The sequence below is a fragment of the Coturnix japonica genome, chromosome 3, assembly GCF_054131305.1.
Source record: "Coturnix japonica strain WE chromosome 3, WE-NBRP24, whole genome shotgun sequence".
NCBI lineage: Eukaryota > Metazoa > Chordata > Aves > Galliformes > Phasianidae > Coturnix > Coturnix japonica.
In genome coordinates this window covers 73027481-73053113 of record NC_140665.1, presented here as the reverse complement: position 1 = coordinate 73053113, position 25633 = coordinate 73027481, and the positions used below count along the sequence as shown (strand labels likewise).

At 41.7% G+C, this 25633-nt stretch overlaps 2 long non-coding RNA genes across 3 annotated transcripts; one reads left to right on the top strand and one right to left on the bottom strand.

Moving 5' to 3' along the window:
• Positions 1-14096: 14096 nt before the first annotated feature.
• LOC107311948 (uncharacterized) lies at positions 14097-19925 on the bottom strand. Of its 2 annotated transcripts, none has more exons than XR_001554317.3 (3): positions 19543-19924; positions 17271-17480; positions 14097-14181 (listed from the first exon to the last, which is right to left on the bottom strand). It is a non-coding gene; the product is annotated as an uncharacterized LOC107311948 (long non-coding RNA). The 2 variants fall into 2 exon arrangements; XR_001554318.3 differs by lacking the exon at positions 14097-14181 and adding an exon at positions 15409-15571 and having other exon boundaries at positions 19543-19925.
• A 121-nt stretch (positions 19926-20046) lies between these two features.
• LOC116653253 (uncharacterized) lies at positions 20047-20631 on the top strand. The gene is made up of 2 exons (XR_004306808.2): positions 20047-20190; positions 20322-20631. It is a non-coding gene; the product is annotated as an uncharacterized LOC116653253 (long non-coding RNA).
• The last annotated feature ends 5002 nt before the right edge of the window (positions 20632-25633 follow it).

Genomic DNA, 25633 nt, shown 5'->3' with positions numbered 1-25633 from the left:
GATTTTTCTGAAGATCCCACCTGAACAGAATGTGTGGACTGAATCCCAATGAGAGTCCCAGATGGAGTAGGCAGTTGTGGAGGCAATGGACTTATTACTCTTTAGAACTCAAGGGACCAAGACAGGTTTTTACAAGCAGCTAAAACGAAGAAAGGGATCATATGGGAAGGTGCTAGGCTCCTATTGTTTCCGGATATAAGTCCTGTAATGCAGGGCAAAAGGGAAAAATTAACTGTGGTTAAAAAAAAAAAAAAAAAAAAAAAAAAAAAAAAAAAAAAAAGAGTGAGAGAGAGAGAGAGAGATTTGAGATACAAAATGTGTCTGCATCAGTCTCTCTAGTGAGCCAAAGAGCACAGTTTAAACAGTGAGAAACTCAGCATCTCTGGGGGTGTGGAGGCACCACAAGAGTTGCTGTCAAAAGCATCTGAGGCAAAGAAACTAAGAAAATCCACCAGTGCTCTCTGCAACATGTTCCATTCCCTTTGCTCTCACGTCACAGTGGGTGATGGACGTGGAGTGGATGCTGGCACACTGTGGGAATAGGGGAAAAGCATTTATTAAAGCTCATTTCTTTTTCCTCTGTCATTCTCTTGTGTTGTCTGTGCTTTGATATCATACTACTACCTGTGTAGTGAAAAGTACTTGCAACTGCTGGCTAAAGTTTTAGGATAAGCATATCCCACCCATCACAAAAGGGTAATGGTACGTGGTGTGGGTGTAATCATTGTACAGACACCACACACACAGTTATCTATTTTGGCATTTTTATCCACCTTCTGAATTTTTCATAAGTTGAAAAACAACATCAGTGATGTTAGAGTCACCCCACTGTTTCCAGTAGGGTTGAGTCCAAAAGCCCAGGTAATAACTGCTTGGAACTGCTTCTGTGATTCCAAATCAGCTGCTTCTGGTTTATCCAACATCAGCACCTCACATGTGTGAGCACAGCTTAACGCCTGCCAAGAGATCTGCCACCTCCAATAGCTGCTGCTTCTGAAAGCACCCCAGGAACCACCAATCCTCCCTTCCCCTTTCTCTCCTCCATACACCCCCCTCATCACCAGAAATGGACCAGAAAAACAGATATGATGTTCTCTGCTTATTCTACAGATTTTCCAGAGTGTGACAGTAATGCTCCAGCACCAGAAGTTGGGCTCATGTCCCCACTTCATGTGAATACATGCAAATGTGTTGAGCCAGAATAGCATAAAAACCACCTGTTAATAATACCTACTGAAAGACAGAGGCATTTGACTTCCTTCTGCTTAATCACTCTATTTTCTTTAATAAATGAGTTTTGCTGATATTCTTATATTACAGTACAGTACGAAGTAAGAAATGAGGCTACCCCATACAAAAAGATGCTTAACTAGAAAATAAACAAACAAATCAACAAACAAATCAAAAGTTGTACTACAGTAAAGAAAATGTTCTTCCACCCCAGGTTATCATTTGTAACCTGAGCAGAAGTGCTTTAAGTGTGGTGTTTCCTTCAGACTGTTTTGTCAACTGCATAAAGGTCCAGCTGGTGGCTGTTGCTTCCAAACATGGTGGGAAGTCAAGAGACCCCCGGTGCCCTTTCCTCCTGGTCCCAAAGGAAGGCTCTCTAGGAAGGATGGGAAGAAAGAAGGAAAGACAATGAAAGAGTAGGAGGAGTAGGGAGGAGAGGAGAGGAGAGGAGAGGAGAGGAGAGGAGAGGAGAGGAGAGGAGAGGAGAGGAGAGGAGAGGAGAGGAGAGGAGAGGAGAGGAGAGGAGAGGAGAGGAGAGGAGAGGAGAGGAGAGGAGAGGAGAGGAGAGGAGAGGAGAGGAGAAGAAGAAAAAAAAAGGAGAAAAAAAAAAGGAAAAATAAAAAATAAGAAAGAAAAAGGAAAAAGGAAAAAGAAAGAAAAAAGATATTCTGCCCAATATCCTGCATTCTTGTAATCTCTTTCTTTTTAAAACAGCTCTTCAGTTTGGAGGGATATTAAAAATAGAAGAGTGTTAGATTTGGCAATAAATTAATGTCCAGATGAAGGGAAAACAATTACAAATTGGAAACAGATTTATTCACACTCAGTGCATTAATGAAAACGTTAAAAAAAGCTAAACTGGGTATACTGTGTGGAAAAAAATAATGGCCCAGCAGGTCTACTTTTTATTAACAACTCATCAGTAAGCAGGTTGTAATTCATAACAAAGAATTTACCCCGAGGAACACCACAGGACTGTGAGCTTTTTAGTTTCCTAAGAAAATACATATGTTGTTCCACTTGGTTTCCTTTCAATAAAACCCACCAGTTAGCACTTCATTTTCAAGCTGTTCTGACAAATCAGGTGAGTTAGCTTTGTAGAAAAAACAGAAGCCAACTTTTCAGCTGAGAATTTTAGGGAATTTTTTAATAACTTAAATAAATTTCCCAAATGGCAAGGAAGCATGATAAAAGGCTGAGAAATGAATTTTTTTGGAACAGCTTGAAAGAATTTTTCTTTTAATTTGCTTCATTAATTTTTCCTGAGGAAATATTTAAGGATACATCCCTTATTGCTAAGGTATGTGTTTGAGACAAAAGGAATTTTTATGAATTTGGTTGTATTTTTATAGTGTCTTGAAACCTGATTAAAGATACTGATGAAAACCTGCCCACTAGTTTGCTGCTATGCACAAGGCCAAGAACTGAGGTGTCAAGAATCAGTTTTGTGAAGGTAAGATGACGTGTTCCTTACAACATAAAAGTCTTGCATCGTTTAATCCAGCTGCCCCTATCACCTGCACAGAGAAAAGCACTCCTGAAGAAGAAAATAATCAAGAGGCCAAATAGAAACACAGAGAGAATTATATGAAGTGCAAAGAAAGAAAAAGGAACTGAGGTGTAAAATTCGTACAAATTTAAATAAATCACTCCAGCTTAAATTACTGTAGCACAGTGCTAGTCAGAACATGCATTGTGTTCAACCTGGTTTCATATCACAGTTACTGGACCTGCCATCAGGCTCTGGTGTTCCCTCCTGGTCGTACCAGCAGCATCTGTTATGGCTGAGCAAGATCCTCCATTCAGTCTTATCTGGATGTAGCACTCATGGACATGATTTAGTGGTGAGTTGTTAGAGTTAGGACAGTATGGTTAGGTTGAGGTTAGACCTCATGATCTTGATGGTGTTTTCTAACTGAGCAAATCTATGATTTTGTGATTCTATATCTTAGAAGGAAGAAGACAACCTTCCTCGTACTTTGTTACTGTACTCAGCACTTCAACTTCTTTCGGGATAAATGAAGGAGAGCACAGGTCTGGCTCACAGCTCCAGGAGATCACTGAGACATTTCCCATCAACTTATCATTCCATATACACTGCATATCAATCAAGCAAAATGAACCTTTTCCAGGATTTCCAAAACTTATAACAGAATATAATTTGAGGTGTAGAGGAGACTGGATTCCTAGTTATTTATCAGTCCTTACTTGGCTATAGATGAGCACTAAAAAAAGCAAGGACTATTAATAAACACAGTGCTTATATGGAAAAATCATTATTGCCAACACAGGATAATTAAACTGAGTAAATTCAATTGGAAATTAATTCTCCAAAAGAAGAAACAACTGGAGTTGAGTTTCAACAGCTTCTCTTCCATCTACTGTGTCTCTGACAAACTTCTGTCCATCACTCTATTGGGCACAAACAAGACCATCAGGTACAAGAAGACCATCAGCTCTTAGTGGAAGAGAAATGCACAACTGCTTGTATCAGAAATACTGAGACACAGGAGTGTTGGTTCATGTGTCATTGCAGTATCTTGGTTGGGTCAACAGGAGCTCCAAGAGCACCTACAACAGGTAACAAAAGTATCTGTGATGTCCATGCAAATTATAAAGCTCACATGGGGAAATCCAAGAGCTCTTTCCAACTCAACAGTAAAATTTTAGAACTGATTCTCTATAAAGCTTCTTAAAGCAGTAAAACTCACCCTGGAAGATAATAATAGAGCATTTCTAGGGCAGCACTTCTAAATCTTTACTTCCAGACGCACTATAGAAAATCCAGCTGCTGAGATGCAGAAGTCCAGCTGTGTCAAAAAACCTATTTCTGTGACTGTTGGGCTGCAGTAGGAGTTGAACATTGATATTTCCAAAGCACTTCATTTGAGAAATAGTATTCAGGAAAAAACTTAATGCTTAGAAATCTCTGCTGTGACATACAAATGGAAACAACCCACTCCCTCTTCCATTACAGGAGGTCTGGGCCATGGTATTCTTTGTAATTAGAGGTGGTTTAAGTGCTTGAGGATGCAGCTCATATCTTGGAAAGTGTAGGCAGCTGATGTGTTTAGGTACATGAAATCACTGAAAGATTAAAATACTTATTGTGTTCATCCACTTTTAGCCAATATTCAATTTGTAATCTGTCCAGAAAAAAATGAGATCATATATCTGCTACTCAAATTATTTTGCTATCTGCCAAAGAATGCTTCTGGGAAGGGTTATTCTTCCCAGCAGAAATGTAGGAAATAAGTTGGAAAACATTAATTCATATTAATAAAAAAGGCCTGTGAAGACAACAGCTGTTTGATCCTTAGATAAACTGTAGACAGTTTTCACCATTTAAGTTGCTGAGTGATGTACTGTAGGTTTACAGGGGGGGGAAAAAAGGAGCCAAGAAAAAGGATAGCAGAAAAAAAGACTGAAGAAAATATTTGCATGCATACTTTTTGTAGGAAAATATAAATGTGGCTATTGAAATAGTCTTGTTTAGATATTCTGTAGCTCTCCCTCAGGGACCTGGAGAAGATACTCTCTACCAATTTCTAAGCTCACTTCAGCAAACACTGCCTGGATTTCTGCAGTGGGACTCTTGTAAGGAAGGTTTTTCACATATACGTGCCTGTAAAACACAAACTGATCAGATCCCTACTGAAAGTGAAAGCAGAAACCACCATACAGGGTGTGTCTGCTCCAGGAACAAGAAGGGGCATGATGGTGGTCATGGCCTCTCTGAATGCTCTCTGGCCATGCCTCATCCAGGGCTTAGGTCTCCTCAGCTATGTCTACAGTGTGGGGTCTTCAGAGATGATGAGAATGGGCTTTCCTCATGTCTTGGTCAAGAGAGAGAGGGACTTGACACCTTGGGTTTCTCCAGCTTGAGCCTTGAATGAAAACGCCTCCCATCTTCCACTTCTGCTGGTTAAACCAGCCCAAGTGAGCTCTTTGCATTTTAATGACCCAAGTGCCCTGGATAACAAGTTAATGGGATGTCTCATAAATATTAACTCTATATCAAAAGTAAAACATTCAGCTCGAGGTTGCTTTCTCCCCATAATTCCAGATTTAATACAAATTTCCTTTGTCCCCACCTGACTCTTGCCGCTGAGAGACATAGAAGCTGGGGCTCACCTGTGGATGTTCACATGGGTTTGAACCAGGTGACTTGAGGAACCCCTCTGGGAGGCCTGTTGATATAGGTTTGTCAGTGGAACAGACAGCTCACTGTGGCTCCCATTTACAAGCTTTTTAAACTAGCTTCTAAACTAGCTTTTAACAAAGAAAATGTGTTAAAGTACCAATAAAACTGCTCTAATAAGCCCTCCATAGCAAAGTCCTAATTGAAGCTCATAAAGAGAGCTCTAAACAGTATTTAAAGTGCAAAGAAAACATATTGGTCCTCAATGCAAACAAGTAGATGTAGTGCTGATGCTTTTTATTTGACCAACATGAAAGCTGTAGAACACAAAAATGTAGGTGTGGGATGTGTGTGGTTAGAAAGCTGGTTATTGGCCTTACAGGCAGGTTTAAAATCTCTCTCTACAACAGGCAAGGAGTTGTACAACAGCACATATGACCTGCCCTTGTCCAGAAACTTGTAAAAATGCTTTATCACTTATTCCCTTTCTTACGTTGACAGACCTACTGAAATGGGACAGTAGCATTGCTTGCTGCCTTGTGATTTACTTCTGCATTTCAACCACATCAAATTTTGCTTCTCCTCCCATTGGCTCTACGTAACAGTTTAGCCCCCTCATGATAACAGAGACATTTAAATTACTCTGCACCATGTTGAGGGCTTCCTATGACTCTTCTTGATCCCTGCCAGGCACCTGCTTGCTGAAAATACCTTGCTGACAGAGATCCTCAGTGAGGCAACCATCAGGCTCCTCCATGACTACAAGTGTCTCCATGGCTTAAGGGAAGAGAAGTACATACAAATGGTAAAGGAGAAGAAAGGGAAGTTACATTTGAAAATGGTGTATCTTGGAGAGAACATGCCGACTCATGGCAACATATCTTGCCTCACCGCAATGCCTACTTCTTTGGGAAGCAAGCTTAGAAGAAAATATATCCTCCTCCTGGCTGTATATCCAGCCATGAGCTTGACAAAACAGAATTCCCACTAACAGGGGTTGTCTTGGTCCTCCAGATACTTCCATGCTTATTTCCACTAAAGGCACTGAAATTATGTTGGCAAGGTATCAAATGTCCTATTGGCCCGAATACACACTGGGGTGTCTTTAACTCAGACCCTGCATGCAATGCTAAAGCAGGTTGGAAAGCTCTGATATGAGTATGAATGTCCCTCAGCTTTCCTCAGTGCTCAGGAAGTGTGCAGCCACATATGGAGGGGAGCAGGGTGGGCGTCAGTCTAGTGGCGGCAGTCAGAGTTAAAAATACCATGGGATGAAATTTTGGGATCAAAGGAGAGGAAATAAAAGACTTTGAAGATGGCGAAGGAGGGAAAATTAAGACTCTATTGGACTAAAAGTCTTCTGAAAAAACACTAAAACCTTGTACAGCATATTTGGGCTGTGATACTGATATATCCATTGGTGTCATCCCCTGATCTCCATCTTCCCCCAGCTTTTTTCGAGGCAGAGCTGCATTAAAATCCAATGTGCTGCTGATGAAACACTTTGTGGTTTTGCCTCAAGTAATTCACTGGTTTTCACAAAAGCTAGGGGCATTTTTTATAAGGAAAGGCTGTCATTTCACTGTGCTAAGCTGTTTCTGCCATAAAAAGGTGTGATTTCACTTCCTGCACATGTGTGAAAATTTAGGATGTGTTCCAGCATAAAAGAATATGTTGCCACATGAAAAGCTGTGTTTTTAACAGCATTTGCAAAATCTCACCCTTGACCAAATTTGTCAGTTCTCACAAAATCTTAAAGACCAGACCATGACTTGTTTTTCTGAATGCACAGAAGTGTTAAAATACTGCACTGGTGGAAGAAAAAGAAAAGGAAAAAAAAAAAAAAAAAAAAAAAGAAAGAAAGAAAAAAGAAAACTAAAAAAGGGGAAAAATGGAGAAGGAAAAGGAGAAAAGGCAAAGAAAACAGAAAGAATAAAAGAAAAAGTGAAACGATAAAGAGAAAAGGAGAAAGAGAAATAGAAAGAGAAATAGAAAGAGAAAAAGGAAGAGGAAGAGAAAGAGAAAAAGAGAAAGAGAAAGAGAAAGAGAAAGAGAAAGAGAAAGAGAAAGAGAAAGAGAAAGAGAAAGAGAAAGAGAAAGAGAAAGAGAGAAAGAGAGGTTTAAGTATAGGATTTACCAAGACTTTCAGTGTTGTAAAAATCACTTGTGTAAGATAGAGGCTGTTATTCCCTTAAGAATAAAGAGCATTCCCTGCTGCGTGTGGTGCCCACCTGAGGGATGCTGTAGACTTTCCACTTCACCCAGAACCCATAGAATGGAACAGAAAGTTCCAGTGGATGATGAATGATGACACAGTTAACAAATCTGTAAGCTTCCCTAAAATCAGCATTAGGGCTCCAAAGCCTGTCCACCACCTACAGGACCTTCAGATTAGTCTGGACTGGACACACAAAATGAGTGTCAACAGTACTGTCTGATACTTGTATACTCCATATAGCATTTGGGATATTCTTATGTGCCTTGGTGGCAATCAGATGTACTCATTAATCCTGTATATCAACTTCATCATGCAGCTTTGTAGGTTACCTAAGGTACTATGAAAGGACAAATATTTTACAATGAAGTTCACCAAAATCAACAAAAAATGCTCCATGTCAACTGATATTGTGAGTTCTCATAAAAAATGAATGTCAGCAGTGAGTTTTGGATTGAGCCCTGAATTGGCTCCCTCTAGAACAGGTGCAGGATAGTGAATAACTCAAAGGCTGAAGTCAATTAGACCCACTCAGGTTTGGTCAATTAGTCATCCTTTTGATCTCTGAATCTCGCAAAGAAGTGCTCACTTTATCCTGTTTTTCTGCTGTGGGGGAAGGGCGTCCTTTCCCAGAATTAAAGCAGAGAAGATGCTTTAGGCTTCTTTTCCTTTCTGTCCCACACATTATTTGATTTTTTGTAAGAGGACAGGCCTGCAGCTGCAGATGTTCAGATTGAGTACTGAGGAGCAGCTTCCCTGAGGGCACTGAGCTTCCGGATATTGAAAGAGAGTAAACTGATATTAAGCCAGCGTATGTGGAATGTGAAATGGCACAGGGCTAGGCTCAGTTCAGCAGTGCCTAAACTTTCACACATCGCAGCCGGTGACCTCAAAACCTCAGCAAAGCAGCTGGTGAACAAGCTGGAGTGGGACACACACAAAGAAATAAAATAAATGCTGCACATCTCAGCTTCACAACTGGATCTGGCACAGAGGCAAGTTTGAAGAAGTGTGCCTGAAGAAAGGGCACACAATTGTGCCCATCTGCAAGATGAGCTGAGGGACTTAATTGGGATTCACAGCCACGTGTAACAGCAATGCCCATCAGCTGTCCAGAAAAGCTTTAAAACCTCTTAAGCTTCTGAAGTCTTGACAGTACTCATCCCATCCTTGTGAGGTCCTTGTGCCTTTCTGACCCTCAGCTCCCCAGGGAACAGTGGTGAGGTGTGTGGTACACCAGTTCTTAGGGGCCCAACCTGCTTTGCCAGAAGCAGGATTCCCTTGACAAAATCCTGGGAAGTGCGACCTGTGACTTGTGCATTCACATGGGACAGAGCTAATCAGTCATAGCATCATGAAATCATTAAGGTTGGAAAAGACCTCTCAGGTCATTTAGTCCCCACTATCTTCCCTTCCCAGATCTACCCTCCAATGCCTCAGTTGGACCTTCTATTCTGAATTAAAATTGTTCTTTTCCTGAATAATCAGCTCTACCTTTTACATGTGGAATATCCATTATTTTTAAACTAAGTTAGTTTTATCCTTCAGGATAGGTAGTTTTTGTCTGTGTGTTAGTTTTATCAAAGGAGAGAATATGGGAATTATTTTGGTGTTGTTAACTTATATTGGACATGCACTATTTTAGATTAGCTAAGCCAGTCAATTTTGCATGCATGGACAAGATCTAAGATCCCTAATAGAAAAAATCACCATGTACTTGTTTCCCAAAATACAGATAAAGCAGATTCAAGGATTATTTATAGTAATGAATATATGAGTTTGCATTAAGACACAAGGTACAATTTGCCTTATAGCGGTGAAGCTTTTATTGATAGAGCTATAGGCTGATTTCCTGTTCCTTAGCATAACTACGTGCACTCAAAACCACGTCAACTGGTAACCTCAGACCTCATCTGTCCCTGTGGAACCAAGGCACTGGATGTCTTGAGGATGGCATCAATGCAGTACTGAAGGCTGAAGCTGCTGGATGCAAGCCAGAGAGTATAAATTAAAAAGCATTTTACAATCTAACCATGTTGGAAACTGTATGCAGATCTGACCCTTTTCAGGGTGATTTGAAAAGCACATGGTTTTAGATTATTTTAATGGATTAAGTATTTTACTGAGCTATTTGCTTTAGCAGGTTCTAATCAAATTTAAAAGAAGTCTAATATTTTTAAATATTCATATTCCGTGGGATAAATCAAATAGTTCACAGAGTACAACTTTGTCCCTGCTGAAATCAAGAGTTCCCCTTTTGGAAACTTCTGTTGACTTCCAAGTGACAGGATTTCCTCCATTGCCTTGATAAAATACTCCCAAACTGGGCAAACATGGCACGCTTTGCTAAAGACTAATAGATTTTGGAAGAAAAAATGAATATGTTTTTTACCAAAAATGGTATGTCATATAGGATCCTTTATAACAGAGGAAATGGAAATGACTAAGATAAATTCCTTGGCATTAACACTATAACATTTTCCCCCTGTGCAATTGTTTCCAGGAAATATCTTTCTCATTCAGGAGTTTCTTCTGTACCCAGCAGTCTCTTCATTCAGTTCTTGGTCTCTGTATGCATCCAGCCCTGGCAGCTGAAAAGACTACAGCCAATCTACTTAAGTTAATGGATCCATTACCAACAAGAGCTAGAACAATTCAGAGAATCACAGAAAATCCCGAGTTGGAAGGGACCTACAGAGATCATCGAGTCTAGCTCCTGATTCAACACAGTACCACTCAGAATTCAAACTCCACATCTAAGAGTTGTCCAAATGCTCCCTGAGCTCCAGCAGCTTGGGGCAATGCCCATTGCCCTGGACAGCCTGTTTCATGCCCACTCCCTCTGGTGAAAAAACTTTCCCTAACCCCCACCTGGGTCTCCCCTGACACAGCTCCATGCCATTCCCTTGGGACCTGTTGTTATCACCAGAGATCAAAGATCACAATTAGAATGGACTGGTCATTACCACAGATATGTGTCCTTCAAACCTTTGTGCTTCTTCATTGATAAAGAGTATCCTGGTATCAGAAAAACAGAAAGGAGAGGAAGTCACAGGCATAGGCAAAGTAGTCACAGTTTGGGGATTCTACCAGTATAGTCTCTTATGATTTGCTCCTGATGCCATTGGACTGAGTTGCACAATTACCACTGCTTTAGGAGAGCCAAGTGACTGTTTGGGGGGAGGAGTATTTATAGGCACATCTCCATTGGTCTCTAGAACATTCACTCGCACATGTTTTTATCCTAAAAGACAGAGTCACACAATTGCTAGGTACTTAATTCTTGCCTCTGTTCCCCTATAGTTCTGAGCCCCAAATCCTTTTCCTCTAAAATGAACCTGACCGCCGCTCATCCCTCTGGAGACCCTGTTGTCTCCATGCACCAACTTTTCCTACCGGTAACACCTCTGGACATCCTTGTGTGTGCTGCTAAAAGTGGCTGGAGCTAATAACAGCCCCTCTTGTGCCACTAGTCTATAAATCTCTCCCATCTGCAAGAGGTTTCCTACCCATCTGTGTGCCTGGACATGCCCTCATCTAAGTTGCAGTAACACTAGAAGACAGACAGCTTTCTCACTAACTTACGAGCTCTTGCAGAGAGGCAGAGGTAGTCAGTGAAATAAGAAAAGAGCACATGTAGACCAAGGTATTTGTACTGTGAATATTTCCCTTGCTGTTGCAAGCTGGGCCTCCACTCCAGATTTTGTCAGTACAGAGATTTCCTAAAAGCCACCATGCTGCAGACCAACACCGTTCTGTCAGCAGAAGTCTCTGCACTGGGTCAGTCTCAGAAGCAGCAGAAGTGGGAACTCGCTTTCGCCAGCCCCAGGGGAGGCAGCCGCTTCATGAATTTTGTACGTATAGAAGTTGTTGATAAGCCCTCTTGCAACATCAGTGCCTTTCCCATAGGCATTGGAGTAACCACTTCCTTTCTTCTAGTTTGCAGCTGCCTGTTTAGCTCAAGACGGAGAGCAGAGATTAAGAACAGCTTAATAGGAGAGAACACCTGGAGTAGAGCCTGCCAGCAGCTCCTGAGTTCCCAGGAACGGCTCCATGAAAGGAAAAGGCCAAAGGTAATCTCCATTCCTTTGACAGGGAATGGTGACATGACCCTAAGTGCAGTGGGGATTGCAGCCACCCTCCTGTTCTGCACCACAGAACTCGATGGCTATAAAGTTTTATTTGTATGACATTTCATTTTCCCATTCTTGCAAAGTTCTGCATTTGTTGACTTTGTGTCAGCTGATGAATTGGGTATTAGCAATGCTTTGGGTGAAATCCTGGTCCCGCCAAGCAGGAGGGAAGTTAAGCTCAGAGGTTATGATCGAATTTCCATACCTGTTCTTTGTGTATGACAGCTTGTGTGACCAGATCTTGAGGTAATTCACAAAGAGGAAAACACACCCTAATTGCCACTCCATCTTTAAGTACGCTAGATATATTTCACATATTGAAAGCAGAGGAATAGACTCCCTTGGATGTGAAGATCATATGACATTGTGCAATGTTTTGTGGACAAATCCTTGGCTACCTTCCGTAGGAAGTATGTGTTATGTTATTTATTTTTCAGGGGTATGAAAATAGAGCCCAGAGCAGGGACAGCCAGGGCTGTCTCCTTTGTTTAGGCAGGAGTCAGACCTGGAGAGCACACTGGCTACAACTTTCTCTGCCCCATTTCAGTAGCCAAGCTGATGTAGGACACACTTCCTTTGTCAGTGAAGATGGTTTTTCCCCACTCCTAATTATGTGCAGCTCTTCATTTCTACATCCTGTTTACCAATCCTTACCTGAACAAGCAAGTATCCATGGAGAGGCCACGCATGTTGGAGGCTGAAAACAAAAATGACCTTCTCCTGGAGAAGATGTTATATTTTTTAACCTGGATTATTGCTATTTTGATTTCTACATGGCTTCACAGGCAGCCAGGCCAGCCTCCCTGGCAGCACCGTCACAACTGGGGAGTGGAAGAAACCGTCCAGGAGCTTTCTTGCTTGACTCTTTCTGCCAGAGAAAATGTGTGTGCTAGCAGGGAAGTGCCTCTGCACTGCAGAGCTGGGACATGGCCGTGAAGCTGTGAGCAGCAAAGGCAGAAGTGATGTACAATGGGATGTCCCCCGCCTCTCTGAGCACAGATGCTGTGTGGAAAGCCTTAAAGATTCTTGCTCCCTTTATCTATCTTTTACCATCACAATCTATGGTTCAGTGATAATCTGAGTTGAGAAAAGTTAGAGTCAGGATGGGTCCATGGAACAATCCCACATATCACACCTCAAGATCAGAGACACCAAGCTGCCTGCTTCTCTCAGCACTTTGCCCATGAGATGCGAAGAGGGACCAAGTCTTTCCCTTCACTCTGTTGTGTTCTTAATCAGCAGAAGCAACCCCAAAGAAGAGCATGCAGGAGGCTGTGAAAGAGAGGGGCAGAAGAGTGGTACCTGGGGTCTTAGAGGAGCGGCCTGGACAGCAGAGAAAGACCACTGGCTGGTGGGACACCAGCCAGTGCTTCAGTGGCAAGTTTCCTTTACTATCTTCTGAGATACAGTGGCACCATTGGCATTCCAGAAGGCTGAAAGTCACCTGCTTCCAAAATAGCAAGCATACAGGTATTTTCAGTTCCTACACTGACTGTGCCAATGTCAACCCTTAATCTTAGCAACACCTAGAAAAGTGATTGCCTCCTTTTGCCTTTCACATGGTTCTTGCCGCACTGAAGGATGAGCACCAGTGTTCCCAATGCATGCCCAGAGCTGGTGGGGAGGAAGGAGCCACAGTCTTTCCCTGTTGTGGAGTCTCTGAAGTTTACACTAGCATGTTGCTGTTATTGGACATAATCCAGGATGTTAGTAAAGATATATAAATCCTGAACATTTTTTATACTGGCTACCTGTTCCAGCTTCATAGTGATTCCCAATAGAGGTAGTCTGCAGCAGAGAGGACTGAGAAGCCATATCAAGCAAGAGAAGAGCACCACTGCTAGTCCATGGCCTGTGCCATGGAGCAGAACTTGCAGCCTCAAAGGCTGTGAATAAATAGTGCCAGTATTCATTGTGCTTCTCTCTTCATGGATCCGCTGGACCACAGTCGATGTGTCAGCTTCTTTGGTGAAGTCAGTACAGCACCATATGCTGATATGGCTGGTGGGGCTCTCTCTGAGAGTAATACTCCCATCAAAGTGCAGTTCTGCAGGCAGGTGTGGAAAGGGTGAAAGCAAAGTCACCAGAAGGCTTTCAGGTCCGTTCACCAGTTAAACTCCACCAATGCAACACTAAGCACATGCCTTGGGATAACTTCCAGCATAAGAACCCATAATATTTGTATTAATTTCTTTAAACCGGATCTTCAATAAATCTTCATCACTCTAAAAATGACTACTCAGCTGGGCTCCAAACATACACCATTTCTTCTAATTGCCTCCCTTCACTGGTTATTAGAAATAATCACATCTACATTTTCAATCGATGATCTGTGATTTTATTTTGACCAGGTTTCTTCTTTCACCCAAGGGTTTCTTTCAGCTGTTGTGTTCCAAGATATCTTCCCCTCGGAGCTGGAAATTATGGGACTGTTCTTCCAATTATTGTGTGCACTATGGTTTCTAAAATTCAGAAAGTTTGAACTCAATGAGTTTGACAGGCAAGTAGAACCTTGGGCAAAAGATTAAAAAAAAAAACAACACAAAACATAAAAAAACATGGGGATGGGGGGGAGGGAAAAGAAGAACAGAAGAAAAAAGTGAAATAACAGTTAGACAAAAGTTTCATAAATTTGGAAAGAGTGTTTCTTGCCAGTCTGTTTTTATTAACTGTTATATAGGAAATGAGGCTCAAAGTATTGAAAAGATGGTGGAGGAGAAAGATCAGGTAAATGGATTGCAAAACCACCATAGGTACTCTTAAATTGGTATGAAGAAGAGTGAACCTGCATGTACCTGAGAATCAATAACCAAGAATCACTGCTGGCTATAAAAGTACTCCCAGCTAACATGAAATAAACAGTTATGACCATTTGCCTTTTTTTTTTTTTTTTTTTTTTTTTTTTCATGATAGAAGACTCAGAAGGAAACAAACGAAAAGTACATTTGAATTCATATTGTCAGAAGTTTGCAACAGTTCTTGTGTGCCAGCCTGATGTTTTCTTGGTTTCCGGTTGGCATCAACAGATCTGCAGAATCTCCCAAAGCAACAGCAGTACAGGAGATACAAAAGGGTACAACCACTGGCAAATATATAAAAAGCACATTCTTAACTAAAGATAGACCTGAGGTGTTTTGGGAGGGAGAAGCCACTGGTGCAGACTGTCTTTCTGTTTGGGTTTTGTTACTATGGTTTTAGGACTAGTTGAAGTCATTGGTCATCTAATAACTTCCACAGAAAGGGCTTACTTTCCAGTGAAATACTTCCTTTGATTTCCCTATAATCCATCCTCTGCCTTCCCCATCACACCTCCATAACCATGCATTGTGTGCACATTAATACTTCTCTCCTTGCTTCATAGACTTTACATTTAAAATCAGAAGTGATTATCGTTATGCTGATTTATCATTTTTCACCTGAAAGGAGCCCATACAATTTTTCTATATTCTATAAATAATGAAATGTGTTCTCAGATTGAATAACAAAGCCGTAATTCAACCTGGGAGTTTTCCTGCCATTCATAAACCCTGAAGTTGTACCCTGGTGGTTCCCAATGTCACTAAGAGCCCATGATTGAATTATACATTTAAGGTCAATCAGGGACCATATATTATTCACTTGGGATATTTCTATAAATGGCAAGTTTTGAATGCTCTGAAATATAAGGCAATAATAGAGGAAGCGGAATGTTAGTTATAATGAGGACAGTTAATTTTTTATGTATTTAATGAGATGGTGGCATGGGTTGTGGTTTTTCTTCCTTTCTTTTCTTCTTCCTTGGGGAAGTAAATCCCTTTCTGCACATATAGGAAATCATATTTGGAGGGAATAAAATGCTTTAGAGTTCACTACCTAGAAAGACAAAAGGGCAAAAATGAGGAAAATCGTAAAAGGTAGGAAAGGAAGAAAAAAGAACATGGAAGGGAGGGAGGGAGGAAGGAAAGAAGGAAGGAAGGAGGGAAGGAAGGAAGGAAGGAAGGAAGGAAGGAAGGAAGGAAGGAAGGAAGGAAGGAAGGAAGGAAGGAAGGAAGGAAGGAAGGAAGGAAGGAAGGAAGGAAGGAAGGAAGGAAGGAAGGAAGGAAGGAAGGAAGGAAGGAAGGAAGGAAGGAAGGAAGGAAGGAAGGAAGGAAGGAAGGAAGGAAGGAAGGAAGGAAGGAAGGAAGGAAGGAAGGAAGGAAGGAAGGAAGGAATAATTAGCTATTTAACTGTGAATCAGGGCACAGATTTTACAGGTTTGTTACAAAAATATTGGCATAATTAGATGAAGGAAGTCCCTGCGATGCATGCTTGTTTTGCCAAGTGCAAATGCTTTGTCACATCTTTTTCTAGTTTTCCCTGGAAGTCTAGGTCGTGTGCCCCCCTAAGAAGGCATTTTTCAAGGGGACAACATCAGTAATTGACCATCATAAAGGGAAGCAGTCAAGCACTGTCAGAAATGTTTGGTTACTGAATGCAGGAACATGCGCTGTGCTGCGCAGATGGGCTTGTCACTGAAACATCAATCAGCACCTTTAGAGAAGCAACTAAATGATTCATAAGCCACGAGCTTTCATTTGAAAACCCTCCTTATATTCCTAGCAAGAAAGAAGAATCACACTTGCATTGGGATAGGTCTGTTTTTCAAGATATTTGATGGAAAACCATCAAATAATTCTTTGAAATATATTCTGAACTGTTTCTGTTAATAGAACTATTCACTCTCAGTACTTAGCAGCCTAACTTTAATACAGGATTGTAATATAAAGAAATGTTCCTTTGTTTTTTGTTTGTTTGCTCAGGAGGTATTTATTTTTTTATTCTTTCTGTGGCCTTCAGAAATGACCTGGTCTCTTTTCAAGATATAATAAAGGAAATAATTAAAGTCCTGGGAAAGGTTTGTTATGGAATCACTGTTTCTCTAGAGCCAGATCAAGTAATAAAGTATTTTACTAGAATACAAAAGGCCCTGGTAACTTAAGAGGGAAGCAAACTTTTTTTCAATATAGTTTCAGATTATATCATCTCTCAGGAATCCTTTGTGACTGGTCTTCTATTTAAAGAGAAATAACCCCAAACTAATAGGATACTTGACCCCCCAATTATAAATTGTCCTACTGTCATCGTCGGTACTATTTTTTATTACCACTCATGTTTTTTTAATTTCTCCTTCAAATGAATCTAGTTTTTCCAGTGTTTTCACCAAATGTGGGCCAAAAGAATCAATTTTTGATTCCAAATTCCAAAAACCTGATGTCTCAGGAGACGATTCCATAAACTCTTCCCTTGTGTTATTTTTAACCTTGGGAAAATGGATCTGTGGCAGCAGCCAGAGCTTCGTTTCCTGGGGTAAGTCCCTTCCCTCAGCAGATCCCTTCCCCTGCAGAGAACTTTTAGTTACTCTCCTGCATTATGAAGCAGCCACCAACTTGACTATGTCTTCCTAAGTCCAAGATGTAACTCTATCGTCACATGAATATATATAATCACTTGCCTGATGTCAGTGACAATATCTTTTAGAAGAGCAGAAAAAATGCAATTTCACTGAATTTTACCAACCATCACAAATATATACCTGTCTGTGAAATCCAGCTCTTTTTCAGCCCTGTAGATGTGTTACCTTCTTTCAGCCTGAACAAAGCATTAAGACTTGCACAGTGCCCAGGGACAATCTTGGCAAACGCAGGATATGAGGTTCCCACCACCTCTACTTGGATGGCTGGAGATCCAAATCAGTGTCCAAGATGCAGCAAAGTGACAGAACTGCCTGCCTGCGAAGTCCTGCCTGCAAAGGAAAATCAAAAGGTAAGTAAGTCCCCAGTCTGCAAACCTATTCTTATCCTGAGCATTCACAAGGGAAGCAGTTCAGTCAAAGCATTCTGCCTTTTGGGAGGAAAAACAAGGGAGATTCTCATATTTACCTACCTTTCTATAGAAAAAAATGTGACTGTTTTTAACCCAACTTACCTCTCTCACTTACCCAGAGAGAAGATATTTAGCTATCTCAGAGGCTGTGTAACAAAAACTCAACCAAGCCCATGCTATATTATGAACATTGAGAGTAACATCTCACACTTTGTCCTTACTGCTGCCACTGCTGAATGTTACTGGACTTGGCAGAGCCATCTCCAATGTAGAAATGAAAACAGAAACAGCCCAGTGTAATGAGAATTACTGTAGTCGTCCACAAAGCCCATAAGGTCACACTCCAGACAGCTCTGCTGAAAGAGTTGTCATGGCTTGATGTAAACAGATGAGCAAAGGCTACGAGAAAATTTTGTAGTCCTGCTTATGTATTTTGTCCTGTTTGGCTAGAAGATGGTGACCCAAGAGCTAGTCAGCATATAACTATTATAGGCCTTATGTACATCAAGAGTCCAATATCACATTTTCAGATTTCATTGGTTTCAGCGGTAGCTAAGGAAACTCACAGCTATGCAAGAATAGGTGTTAAATCTATTTTGCCTACAGAAATAGTATTTTGCTTTGGAAAAGCCCCAGCTGAATTTTGAAGAGACTTTACAAGTTCACAGGCTGCACCTGTAGGTCTAATGTCTTCAGTACTCTGCAGAGAAGTCTGTTTCTTGTGTGAATTCCCTGCAAATGCAATCTCATCTCCTGTCGCGCCACTTAAGCACTTGCTATTAGCTATTACAAGCGAAGTAGTAGCTACAGCTGCACCTCATCCCCATTGTACTTCATGTTGGCTCACCATACCTAGGGGAACCCTCCAAAGTTTTTACACAAAACACTTGGGTAAACAAACATTGATTGCTTATAAATGACTTCATGTTGTTATGCCAGGGCCAAAATGAAGAACAGACATTAGCTGGCCTGTCGACCAGACCTTTGTTTGGCTGGCTTAGTGCAAATAAATCTGCAGTGCTACTGCTGATGTGTTGCACCTTTGATTACAGCTCTGACTACCCTGTCGCTATGCAAGGTGTTCAGAAATGCACCAGAGGGTGTCATATTCAAAGTGCTGTGCAGATGTTAATGACCCTTTTCAATATCCTTTCCATCTGGGGAAAGCCATCACGGTATAACCAGTGACATTTCAGAGGTGGAAAAAGACACTCAGTCAGGGATGCTCAAACCTTTATTTCAGACACATTTGTCTGAAGCTGCAGAGCAAAACACACAATCAGAATGTTAAACAGCCTCATATAGGAATGGCCAAATAGTCAGGTGTCTGTATCTCCCCCAGTTTCAGCAAGCAGATGAATCGTGTCAAAGAGATGAAGGAAAGGTCTCCGCACCTTCAATTTGCTATAAGTGATATATATAAGTGTAGTATTAAAAATGATCAGAAATGGTTCAGTGCTCTTCCTAAATAAATAATAATTTTATTTTTATTTATTTTTTTTTTTTTAAATCACAAATGTTTCAATTAAAAAAAGTAGTCCAGGAACTGTTTAATCTCTGGGGTAAAAATTCTAGGTAGGAAATCCAGCTTTGTATAGCCAAGATCCTCACTTCACCTAGTGCAGGGGCAATTCCAGGTCAAGTTCCTCATCCAAACCATTGCCCTAACCTACTAGACTACAAGGCTCTCTTTAATCTGCCTGTTTTCTACTTTTTTCTCTATCCCTTGAAAAGGAAAAAAAAAAAAAAAAAAAAAAAAAAAGAGGAAGAAAGAGCTCATATTTTTTCTGCACTGGAATGAAAACAAATTTTGAAACCACAACATTTTTTACAAAACAGAATTCTTGTTCTCCATCCAGCTCTATTACTTATTATTATCAACCTTTCAGAGACTCCAGTTTGAAATTTTTAGCTAAGTTTCAGCAGTACTGAGAGCCAGAGTCGCTGTCAGCGCTCCAAAATCCCCAACTACCCATTCTTACCAGCTCTTTCACACCAAAGATGCCTCTCTTCTTCTAAAACAGCCCCGAATGAAAAACCGAATGATCTTCATCTTTGCCAAAAAAGCCATCTTTGTGTTTATGCAGCAACAACTTCTGTCCCTTCCCGCCACAACCTGCTCGGTTATTTTTTAAACAGCTGTTAACTGATGCCGTCCTCAATAAAGTAAAAGGAAGAGAGGAAAAACATGTGCTGCAGCAGATTTGACAGTCAGACACCTAGAAGAAACGCAGTTCATGCCCCAAGGGATGCAGCGTCAGCACTTTACTGCTTGAAACTCCTCTTTCCAACCATGATTGGAAGGTGTCATGTTTTTGACACCTTTCCCCCAGAAACGCTTCCCTGTGGCAGATGCTGCTATGAATAACATTAGGGAGCTCAGGGTGACTGTGACATCACCATGATGTCATTCCTTCTGCCCCCAGAGTACCTGGGAAGCAGAACTTCCAACACAGCACAGCACCCATGACCACCTTCCTAGGCGTGTTTTAGGGCAGCAAAGCATTTAAAATCTGTCTTCTGCCTCTCACATCATGGAGTTTGGCGTGCACACCTCATCCAGATTTACACTCCTCATTTTACTAGCACATCAGGCCTGGGACATACCCTCTGGCAGAGACATATGGAATGTAAGTAAGTGACTGTGCTACTTGGCAAAAGACAGCTTCTCTGAGAAGCAAAGATCTGAGGGCTTTTACATAAAGCACTTCTTTTTTTCTTCTTCTTCTTCTTTTTTTTTTTTTTCTTTTTTCTAAGAAAGGTCAAAACTGAAGCTTTGGAATTGTCTAACTTGTTTCCCAGACAAGTCTCACATGCAACCTTGTTCCCATCTTGCTAACCACCAGTCTTCCTCCACCTTATCCTTTGCTGGAAGTGTAAGAACATCTTGTGTGTGTGTGTATATATAGCTAAATAGATGCTGAAGCCTTCAAAATGGTCTGTTGGCTTGGAAGAGGATAGGAGAGCCAGAGTTTTTTTCTTGCATCCTCTCAGTAACGAGCATTTGATTAGAATGTTCTTGGTGCCTCCCTTTTATTCTATCCAGCAAATAAAGTCTCTTTGAAAATGTCTAGCTTTCCTGTATCAAGACTCAGTATCTTAAAAAAAAAAATCTTTGTTTATTCCACCAAAATGAGTTGGGATGGTGAAAAAGCACACTAAGGATTTAATAACCATTTCTGGGTAGGTCTTCTCCTGTATTGTTCATTACAGAAATTAGGGGTTAGGCCCAGCCATGATGCAATGCAGTTGCCTGTACTGACAGCCAAGGGCTGAATTTAACCTCTTTCAAACACACAGGAGTAGATCCCTCTAGCAGAGAGGCATAGTAAACTTCTGGCATGTCAGTTCAAAGCAGAAATTGAGGATGAGCTTGTAGTTTCTACATATATTTAAGCATCCATTGAAATGACCTGTACTGGCCATTGGACTGTGCTAGGGATATGGATCCTTATGGTTTCTATACCCCACCAGAAAAATAAGTATTTCACAGACGAGAAAAACACTGAGACAACCTTCCTGCAGGCATTTTCAAGGGAACTGTATCCTGGACATCCAGAACCAGATCATGTGGATCTGCTCAAAGCTCCACTGTCATCAGTCATTTACACCTGCACTTACCGTGGCTCTCCTGGCTAATTGCACATACATGTGGGGCAGCAAGATCTGGGTGGCTTTACAGAAGACATTTGCCACTTCCACACACTAGACATGGTGAGAAAGAAAGATTTCTTCTTTTTAACATAGTGAGGAACATGCCAAATATCTGCCTTTACTGTGCCACATGTTTTAGCCAACTCAGAGAAGACACTACTCTTGTCTGGCATATATTCAGCATGTCCTCCTTACAGAAGAATGGCTGTTCCCTGTGATTCACTGTAGCTATTAAGAAAAGTCAGAACACTTCAGTGAGTAATGGCCTAAGAAAAAGACTGATCTGCTGGAGAGTAACTCCTCCAAAAAGTGGAGACAGCCACTGGGGAGAAGTGGGAGGAGAGGTGCTGAACTTTGCCGTAGGTTGAAAGTGGGCAGTGGGCTGTAAATCATGGCCATGTCCTTGGCTGTGCTCAAAACAACTCCCAGGAAGGGGTTCTAGATGCCTGTTGTTCCAGAGTCCTTATCTTGATGAATGGATGATGCCACTTTAGTGGATACTGTATTAACAGTTCTGCACTTTTACTGCTAATTGGCTGCAGGGTGAAGACAAATTGTCTCCTTTCCTCTCTGAACAGTGTCAAGATTAAACAGTGAAAGGACATGGAAAGAATAATTGCTCAAGGCTCTGGCGTGATGTTTTCTCCTGTACAAACATACAATTAGGCTGTCTTAACCTCCCAATGTAGCAATAAACACCACTTCACAAACTAATTTACAGGCAAATGTCAGAGACAGGGCTGGAGCTCTGCTCTGCAAGGCGAGGGCCCTGTCATTCAGCCAAAGGGGCAGTTCCACTAATTTAAGCCAGCAAAAATCCTTGTATGCTTTCCTCCAACTCAAAAGAGATTGAAATAAAGTCTATACATTTGAATCATTGAGCAAACCAGCTCATAAAAACTGCATTTGTAACTGGTCATAAAAAAAGAATGTAATTGGTCATACTCAAGAAACTACTCCAAACAGGGAAGCCAGGGGAACAAGGTCTTAATAATGTTGATTTTTCTAACAGCTTTCTGCCTCCAACACTATCTGTCAGTAACACCTATGGGCTAGGATGTCCTCAGTAGTGCTGACGGCAGGGCCAGGTTTGCACTGGAGATCCCTTCAGACACTGGAGATTGTTCATGCTCTGCCCCTTCTCCCACTGCAAGAGTCCCACAGACAGAATTTGGCGCTAGGTGTATAAAGACAGGACAAGCTTTTCTTTTCTAAATCCAGACATGCAATCCATAGCACAAACCACTATGCATAATCAGCTTGTCCTTTGTGGACCATACCAGTGGAGGTAATGGGGGAAGGCTACCCTGAGTTAGGGGGATCCTCCTTCCACCACCATGTCCAATGTAGCGTCTCCTGTGGCCATGACACCACCCACACTGACTGGCCAGGAGAAGGACTCCTCGGAGATCCTGAGAGCTTTCAGGACTCTAATGTTGGCTGTTCCTGTTTACCTGTATGAGGTGAAATCAGCCCGAAAAATTGGGCAGCCCATGAGACCCGCTCCAAGCTTCTGCATAAACCTGAAGATGAACTATAGCCACAGCCTTAAACCCAACACATCTTGTTTTCACCAAGAATTCAGGTCAAAAGAGCAAACTTTGATTATCTAACAGGAATTAGAAATGTACATTTTTGGCATTGTCTATCTGTGCTGGTCCAAGAAATCCACAGCACAAACTTCCAGAATTGTAGTGGCATAAATAATACAAAGTTATTACTGTCACCCTTATTGCACACATGCTGAATGAACCTGACAGGACTTCACTGGTAGTATTGGAAGGCAACCAGTCAACCTAGTCCTTTGCAGTCAAGTGGCTTCCAGCTCCAGTTTTTGGTCCCTGTCCCAGAGAATGGATGGATTCCTAGTCCCTTTGAAATAATTGCTAACACTGAAAAGCCCCAGGCAGAGAGTCATTCTTCCCAGCTTTGATACATGCTCCCCCTTCAGTGCACCTCTCTTAGGCTCCTGAAGCCTACAGTTGTGTTGGTTTGGGTTTTGGATCTCTGTTGAGATCCAAGCCATGTTTGAATTCAGCCACTTGCCCTGTCCCAGATGGAGCTGATGCTCTTCTAACTGCCTCTGGGTCCCAGAACAGCTACATCTGGCCACTGAAATTGATTGCCCAGGGATCCCTCAGGCTAGGGAGAAAAGCACATAGTTGCATGTGAAGATGGGTAAGTGTCTGGACGGCACTTTGGGTCTTAGATTCCAGCTTCTCAATTTAGGAGAAGGAAATCCCACAATGTACAAAGAGGCAACCTAAAAATATTCCCTGCCCCATGGGAATCCCCTCCGTGGCCTGGATGATGTGCACCACCAGTTATTCTCCACATTCCTCATTGTCTATTCACTGCAGTATCACCTATTTATTTTTTTTCCTGTATCTTTGTCATACACAAGAGGTATTTGCACTTTCTGTGACAAGCCTGGACAATCAATATTTTCACCGTTTGCAAAGCTGTAACCTACTGACCTCTGTCAGCTGTCTTCATGTTAGCTTCACAAGAGCATACTAGATTTTATTTCTTTCATTTGCTCCCATAATCTGTCAGCATGGCTCATTGTCCATTGTTTTCCTTAATGTGTCCCTTACGGGTAAACACAGCTCTGCATGACAATAGCAGTTTGCTGAGGTTCCTAACTAGCCCTTACTCTAAGGCTGCGCCTGGTTTTGTCAAAAGCAGTATCTCTTTCTTCAATAAAACATCTCAGAGCAGCAACAGTACCTCTGTATTCCAGAGGGTGAGCTAGCTTTCACTGCACTGCAGAGACACTGCAATCTTTCCACTCCTCCCCAGCCTCCAACAGGATAGCAAATAAGGTTACCAGAGGGTATGCAGCTTAGTGAGCAAAAAAAAACCTAATCAGATATCTTTATTTCCCATAAACACTTACAGCTGCAGCTTCTCTGCCAAAAAGAAAAAAAAAAGAAAAAAGAAAAAAAAAAGAAAAAAAGAAAAAAAAAGAAAAAAAAAAGAGTTGTTTTTCCAATGAGGTTGCTAAATTCAGAATCTCACTGAGAAACATCAGTGAAGGGAAGAGAGCTTCTATGTCCATTCAACTACTAATGAAGGCAAATCCCTGGAGGAGTAAAATGCCTACCTTAAAGCAAGAGCTACCTGTGCTCCTCCAGGCAGGGGTTTTAGAGCACAGTATCCACCATGGAGTAAGCAAACACACTACCAGTAGTACCATAGCAATAAAGGTGTTTCCAAGAATTTTAAAACTGATTAGGATATAATTCCCTCTTAAATTTGAGTAAAGGCCAACGTGATATAGTTGATGACTGTGGATGATGTCAGACTTTGAGGTGGATCAGAGTAACCCAACAGAGAAAAGGTTAAAAACCTTCCTGAGGGGATCTGTGTTGGCAAACTGGGTATTCTTCATCAGGAGAGAAGGTGCTCCCATTTGGGACTCACACATGTCTTACACATTGAGACAGGGTACTGGCACCTCCTCAAAGCCCCGTTTTTGTGAATTCCATCTTTAGAAATGCATCTCAAACACATCTCTCTGAATTAACCCTGAAAAATGCAATGCATGATAACCAGGATGGGCTCCACCTACATGCACTCAGTCATGAGGTTTCATCATCAAAGGTTGCAGTTCATCTCAGCTTCCATGCTGTGCTTAGAGTCACCTCCTTCAGCCAGAAGCACCCAGCCTGGGCAATAAACTCAGTCTGCAGACATCCTGAACCATCAGACAGGAAAAATGTGAGCTGCCCCATGCATCCCAGACAGTTCTGGGAACACGAGTACTGCCAAGGACAAGATCCCAAAGCAAATAGCAGAGGGTATGCCTGGGTCCTTACAGGCATTATGAGACCACGAGACATCTCTTTTTTAAAAGCAGCTCACATTCAGGTTATTGCTCTTCACTACCATGTTTTGGGGTCTCTGTGGTTCACATAATGGTGCTTATCAGAGTTTTCAAGCTTTCATCTCTACCTGCAATAATCAGATGCATACCTTCTGCTTATCCTGACAGCAAAAGCCTCCTGATGAAGTCATGATGGAAGGCCTTTGAGTATTACAGCCTGCGAGTGAGTTCTCATAGGGTGCAGGCAGCCAGAGCCAGTTGAGAGCTGGAGTTATCTTCAGGTAGACAACCCAGTCTCCCAGTTAGCTTTGGTGCAGGCTCTGGACACAGAACAAATCCCAAAGAGAAAACTACAAAAGAATCAACCCCTCCTTGAGTGCCTCCCACATGCTCACATCCAACCCAGACATCAGCAGTCTAAATGAAGGCAGTTACTCCTATAAGATCCATGGCTTGGAGAGCCAACTTTCTCTTCAAGGTTGTATGCTGAGTTGGCATGTGAGATCCAGCCCCTCATCTCCCCCTGCCTTCCCGGCTTTGGGTTTTGGGGGGATTATGTACATAGTAGGTTTCCAGGAACCACATCCGAC